Here is a 20,826-nt window from a genome sequence, read left to right as displayed (position 1 = left end):
CTTCCGTGGATAGGGGGAGTAAATAGTTGGTCCGGTGGACACTAAGACGGCAAATCTTTGCGGGTAGAGTGAATGATCGAGCCTCACTTGTAAGCCACCCATACTTGGTATCAAGGGGATTGTGAGCAACCCACTTAAACTTGTTAATCAAGGTGGACATATCAATAAGATGGCCACCATCCTTAGCCTTGTACTTGCTATCCTTATTGAAATTAGGATCAAAGTGCTTGGCTAGGACCGTGACAAGGCCGCCATTAACAATTACGGTTTGACCCTTCTTCCCACTATCTACATGGAGCCATCTATCAACCAATAGCCTCAAAGAATTGTAAGGCTTGGTGTGAATTCTTCCAATATTCAAAGTTGATTCAAGGAGAATAAAATCGAGTCCCGTAAAATGATTGGTGTCTTTCCTAGCAATTATGGTATTTCCCACAACTTTGTGCCATATTCTTATGCCCGGATGATGGACCAAAAGAGCACGACAAGCTTTAAAATCTTCAAATTTCTTCCCGGAGATTGCCTCCCAAAGAGGCTCGGGATCATACTTCCCATATTGCTTATAGAATTTATGTTCATCGCTAAGACCCAAAATTTTACCCAATTTCGGAAAGGTAATGCGTCTACTAGTGTTAGCTAGACGAAACTCAATATTTTCCCTATTCTCAACTTTTGTCACTTTTAAAGAACTTAAGAATTCCAAGACAAGGGAGGGGTATGTTACTTCCTTCATTTCAAACAATTTCTTTAAACCCATGGCATTGAAAAAGACTCTTGTTTGTTCAAGAACACCCAACTTCTCTAAAGCATCTTGACATATGAATTTGGTGGATTGAATTTGTTTCATAGCAAACTTGACAAATGTATTTCTATGAGAATCGGAAATGAATGTTACCTCCGGGTAATGCAAGAGTTGATTAATTACCGGAGTAGAGGGTGATGCTTCCATAGAAATTTGTTGAGGTGGTTGCACTTCCAAGCTTGGTGTTGATACCACCATTGCCAAAGCTTTCTTCATTTGTAGAGCTTTTTGCCTTTGAGAGAGAGTTGTAGTCTTTGGTGCCTTTGCTTTTGCTTTTGTTGCTCCCTTTGTTCTTGCCATTTGATGAGCTAACCAAGAAAAAGATCAAAAATCATCAATTTGTAGAATGCCCAAATTGATTTTGAAGGTGAAAGGCTTTGCCTTTATGAGAACAAAAATCAATTCAAAGGTGAAGATTTTGTGCTTGGTTTTGATTGTTAATGAAGATGGAGTGATTGATTTGTTATTTGAAAGATGGTTTGATTTGATTTTGGTGAGTTTTGTTGAGGGTTTTTGTTTTTGAGATGGAGAGGATGAGGGTTTTGGTGTTATGGGTAGTGTTTATGAGTGAATGAATGAATGAATGAAGGTGGGGTGGGTATTTGAAGAACTCGACATTTTCGATTGGGGGACAATCCGTGCGGATTAGGCGCAATCCGCTCGGATTCTTGACTTCAAATTTTCAAACATCCCGCCTAGAGACGGGCGGATTCTGGAGAATCCGCTCGGATTCTTTTTGGATGAGACGGGCGGATTTCGACAGACGGACGGATTCTTATCCGAGAGATTTTTCTTTGTTTTTCTTCATTTTGCAAGACGGGCGGATTGATCACAAGACGGACGGATTCGAGAGACGGCGTCTTTCCGTAAATCCGCTCGGATTCTTCAACGATCAAGAATTTGCGATTTTTTCAGCCCAGCCCAAGACGGGCGTCTTCTCGAAGGACGCTCGGATCCTCTCAGACGGGCGGATTCTCGTGAATCCGCTCGGATTGGTCCTTGTGTACACGGATTGATTCCATCCGTGCACCAACGCATTCCCTTATCATTCTTTCTTTCTTTCAAATCTTGTGTTCTTCATTGCGGGGGCACTACTAAGGCATGAATAGCCTAGGCAATTGCCATCCCCACACTAAGGTAAAGCACTACACATCAATTAAAATCATTAGTCCCTCCCTCACTTCTCTCTTTTCATGACAATTATTTTGATCAAAGTAAATGAAATCCAAAAATGACAAAAATGCAATACAAAAATTAAAATGTAAGTTAGGGAGTTAGAAATATTTACAAGTGGTGGTTTAGGGAGGACTCCACCAAACTCTCATTCTTGATGAGATGTCAAGGGGGCATGTTCAAGGTGTTGTTGATGTTGCTCAACACCTCGAAGAAGTAATTAAAAGCTTGTTCATTGTTGTGGTAGAGGTCCTCAATAGACCGTGGCCCTTGTTGTTGATCATGATCGATGGCATGCCCAATGTAGGGATTAAAGATCCCTTCAAATTCGTCGTCCCAAAGACCACAAACTTCATTGAGTTGATCATTGAAAATCTCTTGCTTGGATGGAGACAACTCTCCCAATTTCTTTTCTTGGCCAATGAGGCCATCTTCTTCTTCCTTGGTTGATTTTGATGAGCTTTGCAAGCTCTCCTTTTCACAATTCACTTGCTCTTTGAATGGAGCATCTTCAACTTTCTTCCTCCATTGGAGTTCCGATTTCTTCTTTTCATCTTTCCGGCTATAATGATCAATCATGAAACATGGCTCATGCAAACGAGGAGCTCTCATGGTCTTGTCAAGATTAAAAGTTATGCTTTCATCTCCCACTTCTAGAGTGAGCTCTCCATGTTTCACATCAATCACCGCACCCGCGGTGTGTAGGAAAGGTCTTCCTAAGATGATTGGAATGTTGGAATCTTCCTCCATATCAACAATGACAAAGTCCACCGGGATGAAAAACTTCCCAATTCGCACGGGGACATCTTCCCATATCCCTAGCGGTGTCTTCGTCGATCTATCGGCCATTTGAAGAGTGATGTTGGTACATTTAAGCTCTCCCATTCCCAACCTTTTACTTACCGAGTACGGCATGACACTCACACTAGCCCCTAGATCACATAAGGCTTTGTTGATCGTTGTGTCGCCAATGGTACACGGTATTGAGAAGCTTCCGGATCCTTTAACTTTGGAGGTGAACTCCCTTGAAGAATTGCACTACTCACCTTAGTGAAGGCGATAGTCTCAAGTTTCCGGATTGACTTCTTCTTTGTGAGGATATCTTTCATGTACTTTGCATAGGCCGGAACATGATTGATTAATTCCGTGAAAGGAATTGAGACTTCTAAGTTCTTCACAATTTCCATGAACTTTCCAAGTTGATCATCAAATTTGGGCTTGGCTTGACGACTTGGAAAAGGAAGTCTAATCACAATGGGCTCCTTTTCTTTGGTTTTGTCTTCATTTTTCTTTGAACTTTCTTCTTTTGATGATTCCCTTTCCTTGGGACCTTGCACCACAACTTCATTCTCACTAGCTCTCACAACTTCATCCTCAACTTGCTTCTTGATTGCTTCATATCTTGTACCACTTCTCAAGTGAATGGCACTAACCGTTTCATGTCTAGGGGATTACCTTGAGGTGGTAATTGCCCCTTTTGTCTTTGTGAGTTTGAAGATGCTAGTTGGGTCAATTGTGTTTCCAACATCTTGGTGTGAGCTAGAATGTTGTTGATGGTGGTATCCTTTGCTTGGCTATCCTTTTGCATTTGGGTGAAGAATTCTTGTTGATTTTTTTGCATTTGAATGACCGCTTTTTGGACATCAAAACTTTGGTCATTGTGGTGATTGTATGGATTTTGATTTTGGTAGCCTTGGTTTTGATTGAAAAAGGGTCTTTGATTTTGATTTCTCATGGGTGGTGGAGTGTATGTAGTTTGAGGGTTTTGGACATTTTGGCTCTTGTATGAGAGATTTGGGTGGAACTTGGTGTTTTCATTGTAAAAATTTGAATAAGGGGTGCCACTTTTGTAAGCTTGGAAAGCATTGACTTGTTCGGTTGTTCCCCTACATTCACTTGAGTCATGACCCAAGGTTCCACAATTCTCACATATCCCGCTTGGGATTGATGAGGATGCCGTCATGGCATTGACATGATGCTTTGATGATTTTGAGCTTTCCTCAAGTCTAGCCATAGCTTGTTCAAACTTCAAGTTGATTGTGTCAATGTGAGCACTAAGTTGAGCACCCAATTGAGTCACGGTGTCCACTTCATACTTTCCTCCTCTAGTAGCCTTGCGAGGCCTACTATATTGCGAATTATGGACCGCCATTTCCTCAATCTTGTTCCATGTTTGATTGTCATCAACTTTGGTGAACATTCCATTTGATCCCATATTGAGAATGTTCCTTGAATCTTCATATAAACCATTCCAAAATTGTTGCACTAAAAACCATTCGCTAAGTCCATGGTGAGGACATGAGCGACAAATACCTTTGAACCGCTCCCAAGCTTCATACAAAGATTCTTCATCCCTTTGCTTAAAACCCGTAATTTGAGCTCTTAGCATATTGGTCTTCTCCGGTGGGTAGAATTTTTTGTAGAAAGCTAGAGCTAGCTTGTTCCAAGAATCTATTCCAAGGGTGGCCTTATCAAGGCCCTTCAACCATTGCTTTGCGGTGCCGATTAACGAAAAAGGAAATAAGACCCATCTTATTTGGTCTTGAGTCACGCCCGTTTGAGAGATAGCTTCACAATAATCACAAAATGTTTCCATATGAGAATGAGGGTCCTCACTAGGCATTCCCCCGAATTGGCTCCTCTCAACTAGTTGAATGAAGGCGGACTTGGCAATAAAGTTTCCGGTAAGATGTTGTGGGGTAGGAGTACCATTTGGTAGATCCTCCTCGGTGGGTATAGAGTGTGACGAGAATTTAGGCATTGTAGGTGGATTTTGTGTGGTATTGTTTAATGGGTTCTCTTCTCCTTCTATTGCGAAAGGATTGACAAACTCACTAGTGGGTTGAACAACTTCACCAACACCTCCCAAATTCCTCCTAACAAGTCTCCTATTATTCGTCAAGGTTCTTTCGATTTCACGGTCAAAAGGTAACAAATTTCTTTGTAACCTTCTAGACATGCAAAATATCAAACAACTAGAAAACAATTAGAACAAACCTTGAGGAGTTTTACTTCCCCAAGGTGAAAAAGACACAACTAAAAACAATAAAAGAAATCTTAAATCAATTAAACACCGTCCCCGGCAACGGCGCCATTTTTGATCGGATCCATTTGGTGTTCACAATTAAGCATATGTGGTCGTTGGTCAATGGTCGATACAAAACACAATTTATACTTCACAAACAACTCTACAATTAGTAAAGAGGCAAGTAAAGGTCGGATCCCAAGGGACGGGTATTGAAATGAAGATTCTATTGTAACTAGTGGTGTCTAGGGGTGTCACAAATTGGGTTGATGTAGAAGGTCACTAAACTAAAATAGCAATGAAAATAAACTAACAAGGTAAATGAAATAAGGGTGTAAACAATTGATTAAAAGCACTAGGGTGTCATGGGTTCATAGGAGAATCATGGGATATGATCATACACACATGTTCTCAAATTATAAGCAAGCAATTATTGTTGTGATGGATTGAGTTGGGTTATATCTTACAATCCTAGGAAAGTTTGGGTCCCGGAGCCGAATCTCTTGGATTGTACAACACCTACAAGTCGACTTAATCTTCCCTACTTAACACATGCATGGTCTAACAAGACTCGAGTTGGGTTATGTCTTACAAGTCAAGTTGAAAGGATAGAAGATGATAGTAAATGCAAGGATTCATAGGCTTAGCATTTCATCAAATATAACATGTGCATGTATTAAGATCAAAACAAGCAAGCAAATAAGATATGAAAGCATATTAATTTAAGCATGAATCATTCCCCATGTTGGTTCCCCCTAATCACCCATTAAACCCTAGCTAAGAGACTACTCACTCATTATCATCTTGATCATGCTAGAAAGGTTGTCAATCATACTAACATAATGAAACATGATGAATAAATGAAAGTAATTAGCAATAATTAAAAAGGGATTAAGAGATTATACCTACTAATGATTCCAATAATAAAGCAAGAATAATAGAAGAACTTGATGATTGATGGAAGGTTGTCAATCTCCCAATAAACCCAATAATCTTCTAATTACCCAAAATAAATGAAGAACTAGAGAGAGATTAAAGAACTAAAACTTGGATTAAAACTTGATTAATATTTGATTACAATATTGAAGAGAGATTTGATTGATATTAACTACTCTAATTATTGATAAGAAGAACATGCTCCTCTAATTAGACTAATGGGGTATTTATAGTGAAAATTAGGGAGGATGCATTAGGGTTAACTAAGGGCTAAACTAGTAATTACACTTTTAAGTTGAGCAAGGAGCCTCCGGGATTGTCCGAGAGAAGGGCTTCTCCATTTCGTAGCTTGAAGAACGAAATCTTTGTCTTTGTCTTTGTGATCCGTGCGGCCGGGAGTCGGGACGGCCGGATCTGGGATGGACGATCCGAGCGGATCAAGGAACAAGACGCTCGGATTGGGCATGGGGAATCCGAGCGGATTCCTGGTGAGGACGCTCGGATCGGTGAGGACGGACGGATTCCCTACAATCCGTTCGGATTGTAGTTCAATGACTTTCCTTCTTCTTTTTCTTCCCTTTTCTTCATGAATTCCTTGGGGATTTCCTTGGGGACTCAAGGTTCCTTTTCTCAACAATGCTCTTCTACTATGCTATGTACAAAGGCCTTCTAGTCTTGTCTCTCCTTGATGCTTGGTCATTGAATATGATCAATTTAGCCTTGTTTTGCCATGAAAATGCAAGATTCTTACTCCTTTCCTACCAAGGGATCAAAATCTCAAAGAATATGCAAAACAAAGAACTAAAGATAAGAAATGACCCAAATAGGCAGTAAAAAGCATAGAAACAATGGTAATTCGGGGGCTAAATATGCGCCAATTATGGTCGCATCAGGTTGGTAGTATGTGTCGGAGTTTTTATGTTGCATTTTGTTTTGGGTGTTGTGTCGGGAGTGTGGTAGTATGTTTTTATTTTGTTGTTATTTGAACTTCGGGGACGAAGTTATTTTTAAGGAGGGAAGATTGTAATACTACGGTTTTATGAGTCTCTGGGTACTCTATCGAGTGGGCCTTACTTTGTCGAGTAAGGGTGTTTTGATTTTACAAACAGTATTATGTCTGTAGGGTACTCGATCGAGTAGCCTGGGCACTCGATCGAGTACGTCAGTTACTCGATTGAGTAACTCGGTTAACGGGTGATAATTCGACGGGTTTTGTTAATAACACGGATTAATATATAAATCTTTCCGTCATCTTCATAATATACTGTGACAAACCTATTAACTTTAAAAAGGAGATTCAACCTACGTTCTTCGCATCATCCGTGTTATTGACAAATCCCGGAGCTTGAGAGGTCGAATTTCATCGTTCTTTGCATCCTTGTGATCCTTGCGTTGAGGGTAAGATCTACGTACCAATTTTATAGTAATTATCTAAGTTTGTTTAAACCCTAATTTGAGGGATTGGGGGTTTTTTGTTGGTTATTGTATTGTTAGTAATTATATGATTGTATGTTAGGAGGAGGATTCGTAGAAGAGAGATTTTGATACAGCTGTTGAGATCGTCTGCTTGTGTTGCATTTCAGGTAGGGTTTCCCTACTCAGTATGTAGGGTTAGATCCGTATAAAACCCTTTCTTTATAGGATTATAACGTAAAATTTACATGTAGTTTATAGTCATAAAACAAAAACGTGATGAAGACGATAAAGATGTAGAAATAACCTTCGGTCCTAGTGCAAAAGGCAATGAGAGATTAAAGCAAATCTCCTCCTAAACGATGCACCCAAGATAGTCCGAGTAATGCCCTTGTGCTAGATCAATTCCTCTAATTGCCTTTGCAATATTGAGAGGATAGTTTTTGTGAGTTGTGTTGGATGTGAGATCCGGAATTCAGGAGGCACAATTCCCAAAAACCCTAATTCTTTTTGTCAAATGAATATTAGGTTACAAAGAGGAGGGACTCCCTCTTTGTATCATTCGGCCAAACCGAGTGAGTAAGAGAGAAATGGGCTTCCATTTCCTCTTCACTTAAACTCGTGGTCCGGTCCAAAACTTGCTAAGTGTATACGACGCGGTTTAATTATAAACTGTTATCGGTTATCGGAAATTAAGGCATCAACTAATAATACGGGTTAGTTGAATTATTAATACATGTCCGACAAAACAATATTGTATAATTATATTCAATATACATTTAATTTAAATATAAAACGCTTATATTTAATTTTACGAATTAACGGTTAATTCGCCTTTATCTCATGATATTTAATCCGTATTAAATATAATATCTCAACATCACATTTAGACTAATTATTAGTCAAATAACTCGACTAACCTGGTTAGTCAAATTTGGCATCTATATGATGTATTTTCATACCGTCACATCACTCAAGACGTATCCTATAGGTGTGACTTTTAGGGACCAGTTGATCACCGCCATCTGTATGACAATAACGTCAAACTTATCTAGCAAGCCAACCGTTATTGATAAACGTGGATCAACTGATTATGATACAAAGTATACCCTTTGATCCTTTTAGAGATTTATAAGTCCTTGCACTAACCGTTAAGGACACCAACCCCAACAAGCTCCCACTTGTCCGTACAAGTGTATGTGCAATGACGTTATCCGCACTAACCGGAGGACACTACCTCCAACAAACTCCCACTTGTCCGAACAAGTGTATGTGCGATAACCGATTCTCATATTCATTTAAAATTTCTCCCACTCAATGTAAAACAATTTGCAGATCTGGATCCACAAAGGTCGTATTTTACAATCGATCCGTATCTAGAGTGGTTTCCCCGACTAGAGAGTAACTTAACTGATAAAACGAATCCGTATCCGAGCATGGCCATGCATTTCGATTCTGACTCCTCGAGTGGCCCCGAGAAATATCGAGTACCGATAAAGGCTGAATATTTCCTTCAACTCGAACTCCTTCCGATCTAAGCACGGCATGAAATGACCCAGAAACAATCTACTTGGCCCCTGTTACGGATGACCGTGAGAAAGAAACCAAAGTCACCCAAAATCTGCCTTAGTCTCAAGAGACAATCGATAGTCAAAAGAATCGACTCTTAGGATCACCATGGAGGTCCTATCCACGACCGGGCATCGAATGTTATAAAACATTTAGGACTCCACGTCGATGTCACAATTGTGTCCTACGAAATATCCGTATAAAACGCCCGTGATTGGTCAGTCAACCTTTGTTGACTTATGGCTAGTTGAACCCACCATCAACCAACGTCACAAAATAATTGCCGGAGTTATCAGCTCATGTGGGCAATTAAGGACTAAAAAAATATAATGTTTTTGCAGTTCACTTTGTGGTGTTCAAAATTTGTCGTACAAATCCACATGAAAAACAAAATATATATATAAAATATCAAAACGATGATGTTGTATAGAGTACAAAAGCGAATGAATCTAATCCATAAAAGAGTACTACAACTTAGGAACACGTTTAATTCCCATGGAATTAACGTGCCCTTCATGCTTATCTTGTCGTAATGCTTTAGTGAGAGGATCTTCTATGTTGTCATCTGTAGCAATCTTTTCTATCACTACTGTCTTTTGCTCCACGTAATCCCGGATTAGATGAGCTTTCCGTTGTACATGTCTAGACTTGTTGCTAGACTTTGGCTCCTTAGCTTGGAAGATGGCACCACTATTGTCGCAATGGATGGTGATCGGGTCATTCGAACTAGGCACTACAGATAGCCCATGTAAGAATTGACGCATCCATATCGCTTCCTTTGTAGCTTCAGACGCGGCATAGTACTCGGACTCAGTCGTAGAATCTGCTGTAATGTGATTTGTTTCGAACTCTTCCGGTGATGCAGCGCCATTAAGAGTAAAAACGAATCCCGACCGAGATTTCGAGTCATCACGATCCGTTTGGAAGCTAGCATCTGCATAACCGGTTGCGCATAGCTTTTGTTCGCCTCCATAAGTCAATGCCCAATCTTTAGTCCTCCGTAGGTACTTAAGAATGTTCTTGACACCATCCAATGTGATTCACCCGGATCTTTGTTGGAATCGACTTGTCATACTCAATGCATATGCCACGTCGGGACGTGTGCATATCATGGCATACATGATAGATCCTATTGCCGAGGCATAAGGTATCCGTGCCATGCGCTCTTTCTCTTCCGGTGTCTCTGGTGCCCGAGACTTGCTCAAATGCACCCCTGGAGACATAGGAAGGAACCCCTTCTTGGAGTTAGTCATGCTTAATCTCTCTAGGACTTTGTCTATGTAAGACTCTGATCGAGAGATAGCATCCGTCGTGATCTATCTCGATAGATACGGATGCCTAGAATTCTTTGTGCCTCTCCCGGATCTTTCATCTGGAAATGGTTTTTCAACCATACTTTCACCGAAGTTAAGAGAGGTATGTCATTCCCAATCGGGAGTATGTCGTCAACATACAATATTAGGAAGACAATCTTGCTCCCACTCGACTTGATATATAAACATGGTTCCTCGACCGATCGAGTGAATCCATTTTCTTTTATCACTTGGTCGAAGCGATGATTCCAACTCCTTGATGCTTGCTTAAGTCCGTAAATGGAACGCTTAAGCTTGCACACTTTCTTAGGATGTTTTGGATCGATAAAACCTTCGGGTTGTACCATGTACAACTCTTCCTCAAAAAACCGTTTAAGAAGGCGGTTTTCACGTCCATTTGCCAAATTTCATAGTCATGAAAAGCGGCAATCGCTAAGATAATCCGGATGGAACGCAACATGACTACGGGTGCAAAAATCTCATCGTAGTGCAAACCTGGCACTTGGGTGAAACCTTTAGCAACTAGTCGTGCTTTGTAGATATCTTGTTGACCTTCCACGGAATGCTTTATCTTGTAAAGCCATTTGCATTGAAGGGGACGAACCTTAGTGGGTAAGTCAACAAGATCCCATACGTTGTTCTCATACATAGAGTCCATCTCGGATTGCATGGCCTCAAGCCATAGCTTTGAGTCGAAACTAGTCATGGCACCTTTATAGGTTGCGGGTTCACTACTCGTCAAGAGTAGAACATCATCTATATCATGTTCCTCGACCATACCAATGTATCCATGCGGAGGAATAGAGACTCTTCCCGACCTCCTAGGTTCCTCGGGAATATTTACCGCAGCCGGGATTGAAGGAATAGGTTCCTCCAATGGTTGCTCGGTGTTTGGTTTCGGAATCTCCGACAGTCGAAGGTTCTATCACTCTTTGCATTCTCGAGAAATTCCTTCTCTAAGAATGTCGCACTAGCCGCAACAAAAACACGTTGTTCGGTTGGCGAATAGAAGTAATGACCACGTGATCCTTTAGGATAACCTATAAAGTATGTCTTGACCGATCGCGGGCCGAGCTTATCTTCGTGTCTCCACTTGACATAAGCCTCGCAGCCCCAAACCCGTATAAAGGACAAGTTAGGGACCGTTCCTTCCATAGTTCATATGGAGTTTTGTCATGACTTTAGACGGACTTGGTTAAGTATTAGAGCGGCCGACAAAAGAGCATAACCCCATAATGAATCAGGTAAAACCGTGTGACTCATCATGGATCGAACCATATCAAGTAGTGTTCGATTTCTCCGTTCGGACACACCATTCAGTGAGGTGTTCCGGTGGAGTTAATCGTAGGGCGATCCCACGTCTTTAAGGTGTTGATCAAACTCGTGAGAAAAATACTCGCCACCACGATCTGAACGTAGTGTTTTTATCTTTCTACCAAGTAGGTTCTGTACCTTATTTTGGTATTCTTTGAATTTCTCAAAGGATTCACTTTTGTGCTTCATTAAGTAGACATAACCATATCTACTTAAATCATCCGTGAAAGTGATGAAATACCTATAGCCTTCTCGTGCGGTGATTGACATAGGTCCACATACATCTGTGTGTATGAGCCCTAATAGGTCAGCAGCGCGCATTCCAACACCTTTGAAGGAAATACGAGTCATCTTACCGATGAGACATGATTCACACGTGCCAAATGATTGAAAATCAAAGGCCGAGATAGCTCCATTTTTAATGAGCTGTTTTACGCGTTTCTCATTAATGTGTCCCATGCGGCAGTGCCATAGATATGTTTGATCTTTATCACCTACCTTTAACTTTTTATTCATTACGTGTAATATTTCGGTCGCCCGATCTAAAACAAAAATTCCGTTCAAGGAGACTCGCCTTGCCATAAATCATATTGTGTAAAGAGAAAATGCAAGCATTATTTTCTATTACAAATGAAAAACCAAGTTTGTCAAGTGCAGAAACCGAAATAATGTTTTTAGAAAGACTAGGAACATAATAGCAATCATATAATGATAACTCAAATCCGCTAGGAAGCTGGATCACATATGTCCCCTTTGAGATGGCAGCCACTCTTGCTCCTTTCCCAACACGCAGGTCAACCTCACCCTTTACGAGAGGCTCGAGATTTCGGAGGCCCTGCACATGATTACACAGATGAGAACCACAACCAGTATCTAGTACCCAAGTTCCGTAACTTGCATGGTTAATCTCAATCATATGAATAAAAGTAGAAGGAGAAGACATACCAACAGGTTTAACGCGACCCGCTTTTATGTCCTCATGATAAACAGGACATGTCCGCCTCCAATGCCCGATCTTGTGGCGGTGATGGCATTCCATGTTTTTTCGGTTTTGCTCTTTGTCGCGCTGATGAGTTGCTCGACTCACCAGGCCCACTCTTACCGGAACCCGACTTCTTAAACTTCGGTTTACCTCTCGCTAGGTTTGCTCGAGCTTTGCCCTTACCTTTCCCTTTGTTTGACACAACGAGAACATCCTGTTTCATGCTCCCACCGAACTTCATGTCCTTCTCGATCCGTACGAGAAGGAGTACAGATTCATGGGGAGTTTTCTTCAAATCATTCATATAGTAATTCGCTCGAAATTGCGAATAACCATCGTGGAGTGAATGAAGAATACGGTCGATAACAATATTCTCGCTGATGTTACAGTTAAAGGTCTCTCCGGTTTCTCGACATTCTCAATCATGCCGAGAATGTGTGGGCTAACCGGTTGGTTTTTCGGAGTCTCGCATCAAAGAAGCGAGTGGTATGCTCATAGGTCACGATTCTCGGAGCTTTCGAGAATTCCTTAGTGAGCGTGGTGAAAATCTTGTTTGCACCATGGGCTATGAAGCGTTTTTGCAAATTGGATTCCATTGCAAAAATGAGTACGTTTTTAATCGCACCCGCTTCCATACAGAAATCATTAAACTTGGTGATTTCAAAGCAACTCTCTAGCCGTGGGACCTCGGTTTTTGCGGGGGAGTGGCTCTAATAGATATTTGAGCTTCCCGTCGCCAGCGGCGACATTCCGTAATGCCGCCTCCCGGTCCGCGAAGTTGGATCCATCATTCTTGATCGAGTAGACCGATTCATCCGATTCATGAAGATCCGAAGCCGGGACTCACGGTCCAATGTGGCACTTGGCATTGGGTTATCACTTGAACCAGCCATTTGTTGTTTAGCAGTTTAAAATCGTGATCTACACCGGAAAAGAAAGAAAAACAAAACGAAATAAGCAACTCATCGAGGTGATTTAAGTCTATTTTAAAATTCATTTTAAAACATGTAGACTCTCGCACTTGCATAATTGATCTCCCTCAAGAAAGATACAAGTGATCCCAAGACTCAATTTCAGTAAATTGATAAGCCAACTGTTTAGCTAATTCTTTCGGAAGAACTCTTGGTCGATAGATTTCTGTAAATCCTATCTATTAGTCCACCATAGTCACAGGATCGTACGAGTGACCATAGTGTTGAGATAAAATAAGTCAATCGGTTCCAATTTACCCGACGTAGAAGGGGTCATAGTATGCCTACCGACGAAGAAGGGAGTCCTTGGAGTTTGACCTATAAAGACCGTTCTCAATTTTGGTTTATACGAGGAAGATCCCATCAACTTAATTATAATTCATTTTAAGTGAACGAAAAACTAGCGTCTGCGTGAATGAATCAATTTAGGTGATGGCTTAGCATGATCGTGTGACATACGAATGTCAATGAAAACTAACTCGTGACCTCTATATGTGTCAGTTTTCATGCAATAATTAGGTGGTTTGGTTTTAGGCGGAAAATGATGCAAGCTATCGTTTCAATAAAATAAATAAATGAATGCGATACGTAAATAAAAATTCCTAGTGTGGCCTATCCTAGTAAAAAGAACAAAATACAACTTTGGAATCCACCGTTGGACCCGAAAAGCTTGTCTTGATGTTCCATCTTCATCCAAGTAGCGGGAGTGAGCATCCGGTCTCCATCTTTAGTCTTCTCAAGAATTACAATTTAAAATTTACAAATATAAACCTATTTACATTCTAAATAAAAACTGTAATTAAAAGAAATAAAAATGGAGATACGAGATCTCAAAATACAACCAAGACCGTGTTCCATCATTACGGTAACACGTTCTACTAAGGCCACACTAAGTTACAACCGTTTGCAAAATAATTAAATACGTAATTAAAAGGCATTCAAAACATTCAAAATATATATAATAAAACGATAAATATAATGCATCAACTAAATTAAATTAATTCGTGACATAATTCCGTAATTATGTTTAATTTATCCAAACCACCAAAGATAATTAAAATTATGTGACAAAACCGCTTCATCAACTTAATTTTAATTCGATATAATCCGTTACTTTAAATTTTTAAAGTAACTTTAATTTACGTGGGTGAACCGTTTTACTAACAAGCGAGAGCATAAAAACGTTTTATGCATAAAAAGGGGCCGGAAAAAAAAACAGAAAATTTTTTTTTTCTTCATGATCGTTGACGTGAACAGTACCAGGGGCCAAAAAAAAATTTTTTTTTTTTTTTTAAAAAAACGGCAGAAATGCCGAGAGCCTCTAAAGGCCAAAAAAAAATTTCACACGGCTCAATTTGTGAGCAAAGAAAGATCAAAACAAAGCGGTTTGATTAAAACACAATTGCAATTTACTCTAATCCGGATTAAAATAAAAATACAATTGACATGTTCTTCACATTTTGTTGTAATTATCGATTAAAACAACAAATCGCTAAGAACAACACGAAAACAAGAGATCAAACGATCTAACAAAATTTTGTGGCACGCAAATCAATGCAATAAAAACAGAAAACAGGCCGTGTACAGTAAAGGCCACACGGTTTTCATAAAAAAAAACAGATTTGCCGAAATAAAAATTGCCACACGAAATTTTATGCAATGATTTTAACCGATCTTTAACATATAGCGATGAATATCGATTACATAGACAATATGCAAAGATCAAAATTAAAACAAGACGAACAACACCGTGTAAACTAGACACGGTTTCCAACAATCACAAAAAAAAACGCAGCAAATTTTTTTTTTTTTTTTTTAAAAATGCCGAGACCAAAAATAGGCAGCCGAGACCATTTTTGAACAAAATTCATCGTTTCAACAATCGTTTGATGAAAAACACATATAAAAATTTACGTGGCCTCGCTCTGATACCACTTGTAGGGTTAGATCCGTATAAAACCCTTTCTTTATAGGATTATAACGTAAAATTTACATGTAGTTTATAGTCATAAAACAAAAACGTGATGAAGACGATAAAGATGTAGAAATAACCTTCGGTCCTAGTGCAAAAGGCAATGAGAGATTAAAGCAAATCTCCTCCTAAACGATGCACCCAAGATAGTCCGAGTAATGCCCTTGTGCTAGATCAATTCCTCTAATTGCCTTTGCAATATTGAGAGGATAGTTTTTGTGAGTTGTGTTGGATGTGAGATCCGGAATTCAGGAGGCACAATTCCCAAAAACCCTAATTCTTTTTGTCAAATGAATATTTGGTTACAAAGAGGAGGGACTCCCTCTTTGTATCATTCGGCCAAACCGAGTGAGTAAGAGAGAAATGGGCTTCCATTTCCTCTTCACTTAAACTCGTGGTCAGGTCCAAAACTTGCTAAGTGTATACGACGCGGTTTAATTATAAACTGTTATCGGTTATCGGAAATTAAGGCATCAACTAATAATACGGGTTAGTTGAATTATTAATACATGTCCGACAAAACAATGTTGTATAATTATATTCAATATACATTTAATTTAAATATAAAACGCTTATATTTAATTTTACTTAATTAATGGTTAATTCGCCTTTAGCTCATGATATTTAATCCGTATTAAATATAATATCTCAACATCACATTTAGACTAATTATTAGTCAAATAACTCAGACTAACTGGTTAGTCAAATTTGGCATCTATATGACTGTATTTTCATACCGTCACATCACTCAAGACGTATCCTATAGGTGTGACTTTTAGGGACCAGTTGATCACCGCCATCTGTATGACAATAACGTCAAACTTATCTAGCAAGCCAACCGTTATTGATAAACGTGGATCAACTGATTATGATACAAAGTATACCCTTTGATCCTTTTAGAGATTTATAAGTCCTTGCACTAACTGTTAAGGACACCAACCCCAACACAGTATTAGTCACATAATGTGTTGGTTGTTGGTTGTGGTTGTTGTATAGTATCATACTCATAATGTGACGGTTGTTGGATTTGGTTACTGTTGATGATTGTGATTGATTGTATATGTCTGTGTTCTTCGGGGTGCGTCCCTGGCTGAGTGGAGTCACTTGCAGGAGTGGCTTCACGCCCATTATTCGCTTTCTGTGGAACCCGCCACAGAAGGGATGTGCACATTAATGGATTTGGGTTTATCGCTCAATGGAGAAGAGCGGGGCTTAGGTGGGAACGACTGCGGTCCCCCACTGGTGGTGAGGAGTAACCTGTTGCGATGGGTACTCTGGCAGGGCTACACACTTAAGTGTGTAGTCAGTGATGAGGAGTTGATTTTGGAGTTTGGGTTATGTGACGATTGAGGTGGGTTGGTTTCTGTCTTTTTGTTATTATACATATTTGTGTGATTAATACTGACCTCGTCTTTTTTTTGAAAAACTGTGGTGATTCATTCGGGGATTGTGAGCAGTTGTTGAGCAGGTATGAGTTGAGACATATGGGCTAGCTGGGATGTGTCACCACGAGATGATAGAGTCTTTCGCTGTAGTTTTGAGTAGTTGTTAGACATTTGGTTTTGAGAACATGTATACGTATTTTATTACTTTGATTTTTGGATTGTAATCACCTAAACTTTATACTATTTAAGTATTGTTTCTTTATCGTCTTTTGATGATCATTACCTCGGGAAACCGAAATAGTGACATCTTTATACCTGAGTGGTCCTGGTAAGGCACTTGGAGTATGGGGGTGTCACATTCAAAGCCTCGAAATCATTATATAGAACCCCTTTGGCTACCCTTAATGGGCGGAGATTAGTCAAGAATCAAGGATTGCTCTTCTTCATATATTCAAAACCCTATCATTCGGTTCACGTATCAATTCATAGCGAGCACCCTACTTGCTCGCCGTGACCCCACCAGTGTGAATGAACTTGAACTCACTTTTGTGGAGTCTTACTTGAAAATCCAAGAAATGGGAATGATAGTGGGATGAAGCATATCATCAATGGATGCCTAGTGATAAGACTTGCAAAGGTTTTCAACCCGGACTTCAACAACAATAACTCTTTTATGCATCTTTCGGGTAATATAAGGATCAATGAAATGCTCCTTTTTCAACATCATCATTGGATAGCCTGTGAGGGCTATGAGCGGAAAATCAAATGGTTGGCTAAGAGAAGGAACCCTCTAATCCTTCCAATGGAGGGTTTGACGAGAATTTACCAGGAAGGGGTTCTCTTTCCCGAGTACCATCATATCTCATACCCGGAAGTGCAAGACAAGCAAATTAAGTCCCACCTCCTACTCAAAGACAACAACAAGGAAATGAACATCAAAAGAATGAGCAAGAAAAGATCACTATCCCTCCTTACCCTTTCCCTTACCAACCCTACAATCATCCCAATCCATTCATCCTTCTAAGGGATGATTTTGCAATGGGTCTTCTTCAAGCTTTGCACCGCCAACAATATGATGACAAAATAGATGCCTACTATGCTCTTTACCCCAATTTCCATTATATGGCTAGTCAAGGGCGCATAAATGAAGAGGGAATGCTTCCCTCTTAGGCTCAAGTCGATATACTCTTTCCAAATTCGACTCATGAAAATGGTGGAGCTAATGGTAATGGCATTGGAGAAGGAGAGCGATCAAGTAATATTGACACAATGGAGGTTAATAGTGAAGGAGACGAGTTCATGGATTTCTACGAAAATGATGAGTCTATAGCAAATGCATATAGCTTGCATTTAGTGTAGAATCATGCATCATTCATTTCCTTGCATTTGCACACTTTCCTATTGTTTTGTCCATTGAGGAACATGTCCATTCTAAGTGTAGAGATGGGGAATTCTAACACTATCTAACTCAAAAATTCAAAAATGATAAAAATTTCAATAATCCAAAAACATGTTCTTCCCTTTTGTAGTGTAGAAATGTATATATTGTATATATTTGTTGTTTGTTGTTCACTCTTATCATATTTATCCCTTTTATCCATGATGATCCTTTCTTTGTTGCATAATGGAGAGGGGACGACCCTTCTTCTTGACTAGGCAAGAGAGGGAATTCCGCGATACTATAGTGTTTCTAACACCATGAGGAGCCTACTCTTGACAGAAGCATTGAGCGATTGAGGATAAGAGTACCCTAGTTCGACACAACTTGGAGGTGATTTGTTGGTATCCTTTTAGACTTAGTAGCTTGGAGAAATTATATCTACAATGGAGTGTGTACCCTTAGATTGCTTCCTCTTTAGATGATTTCCGCCACTTAGATGAGAAAAGTGGCTATTCGTTTTTAAGATGCATTCCTAACTTGTTTTGTGTGCTTAAATGATAGGCTAAATCGAAATTTTGGCAAGCCCCACCTTACCTTGAAAGAAGGCATCTTACCCCATAGGTGTCTTGTTGTGAGTTGAAGGGGTGGAGTGAGACCCGCTAATTGTCTCACATCGGCTAGCAGTATTAATAAAGGTCATAGTTTTAGTCACCTTTATACTCGAGACGAGCAAAGGTTCGGTTTGGGGATATTTGATGTAGCTCATATTTGTGCACATTTAGTCCTCTAACTAGCCTCGTTTCTATGTTTTCTAGTACTTATTAAGGTCGTTTCTATCTTATGTTCCCTAATTTGCACATTCCATGAGGTTTTAGTGCCCTTTGTAGGGGAGGATGCTAAGCCTTGCGCATATGGAAGAAAAAGCGGAGCTAAATTGATCACACTTAACGACCAAGCAACAAAGAGGATGTTAAATACTAAAGGCCTAAGTTAACAAACCAGGTAAAATGGGTAATGAGGAAGACCCCCACGACTCCTCAATGATCCCCACGGATCTTGAGGCAGTCAAGAAGAAGAGAAGCCAAGCTGTGCAACAATCCAGGCGTCTTGACCTCAAGTCGGGCGACCTGAGGCTAAATCCGGGCGTCTCAAGCCCAAGTCGAGCGAATCCTCAAGCAGCATAAGCATCTAACATGGGCAGGTTGTGGGACTCCCCATGGGACTTGCAAGGCGTTAGTCTTCATCTTAGGGACTTAACCGTCATTTAAGCTCTTAGTTACCCTAATACTTGTACTTAGTATAAAGACTCCATTGTATTAGGGGATGATTATCAAGTCATTAGAGTAGATTAGAAATCAATTAGATTATTTATCATTTAATCCTTCCTTAATTATTATTGAAGAACTCTTGGATCTATTTGAGGAATTGGAAGATTATTTGGGGGTTTATTGAAGAACTCTTCATTCATCAGTCAAGTTTTCTTCTATTATTCTTTCCTTCTATTTGTTCATCATAAGTTTGGTACAATTTCTTTACCCTTTGTTTAATTATTGTTTGTTTTCATAATCATTCATCATGTTTAGACTAGTTAGTATGATTGACAACCTTATTAACTTGTTTACTATGATCATAAGTGAGTAGTCTTTTAGCTAGGGTTAATGGGGAATTAGGGGAACTAAAACATGGGGGTAGATCCATATTTAATTTAATATGCTTTCATAATATTGCTTGATTGTTTTAATTTCAACTTACGCACATGTGCTTGATAAATTGCTTGATTGAAAACCTTGCATGCATACATCTCTTATCCATTCAACCAGAATTGGAAGATATAAACTAACTCGAGTCTTGTTATACCAAGTATAAATATGAATAGGAAGAAACTAAGTTAACTTTTAGGTGTTGTACAGTCTTGAGCGACTCGGCTTCGGGACCAAAATCTTTTTAGGAATTGTAAGACATAAACTAACTCGATTCCACTACAATAATAATTGCTTGCAACTATGTAAATATATTTGTATGATCACCACCATGAATCCCCTATGAACCCATGACACTCTAGTACCTCTTATTTTATTATCTACATTCCCACTTACTTTGGTTACTTTGTTCTACTTGCTTAGCACTTTAGATAACCATCTCAACCCAACCTAAATTGTGACACCCAAAGACATAGCTACTTACAATCGATAATTTAATCCAATACCCATCCCTTGGGATCCGACCTTTACTTACCACTCTACTAAGAGTAGTTTGTTTAGATTATAAATATTGTTTTGGTTGGTTAGCTTAGACGACAAAGTTTCGAACCGCACCAAAAATGGCGCCCTTGCCGGGGACGGTGTTCAATTGAATTGTAATCATTAATTGCTTTTAGTTGTATCTTTCTTTGACTTGAGGAAAAGCATTTCCTCAAGGTATTTCTCATCTTTTTCTCTTTGTTTACTTTGCAAGATGGATCTTATAGATTATTGTGTAGAGGACCATGCGAGTTCTACTCTCATCAAAAACCCTTTGGAAGCATTGGAGGCCTTGGAAACAAGTGAGGCCAAAAACAAACATTGGGCATTGGAAGTAGACATCCTTGAAG

The 20,826-nt window shown here is 39.6% G+C and overlaps 1 non-coding gene across 1 annotated transcript; it reads left to right on the top strand.

The window, feature by feature from the left end:
• The first annotated feature begins 4,257 nt into the window (after positions 1 to 4,257).
• Positions 4,258 to 4,364, top strand: LOC141617697 (small nucleolar RNA R71). The gene has a single exon (XR_012531185.1). It is a non-coding gene; the product is annotated as a small nucleolar RNA R71 (small nucleolar RNA).
• The last annotated feature ends 16,462 nt before the right edge of the window (positions 4,365 to 20,826 follow it).

This window comes from Silene latifolia, chromosome 1 (assembly GCF_048544455.1).
Source record: "Silene latifolia isolate original U9 population chromosome 1, ASM4854445v1, whole genome shotgun sequence".
NCBI classification, from domain to species: domain Eukaryota; kingdom Viridiplantae; phylum Streptophyta; class Magnoliopsida; order Caryophyllales; family Caryophyllaceae; genus Silene; species Silene latifolia.
This window is presented reverse-complemented; position numbering and strand designations above follow the sequence as displayed.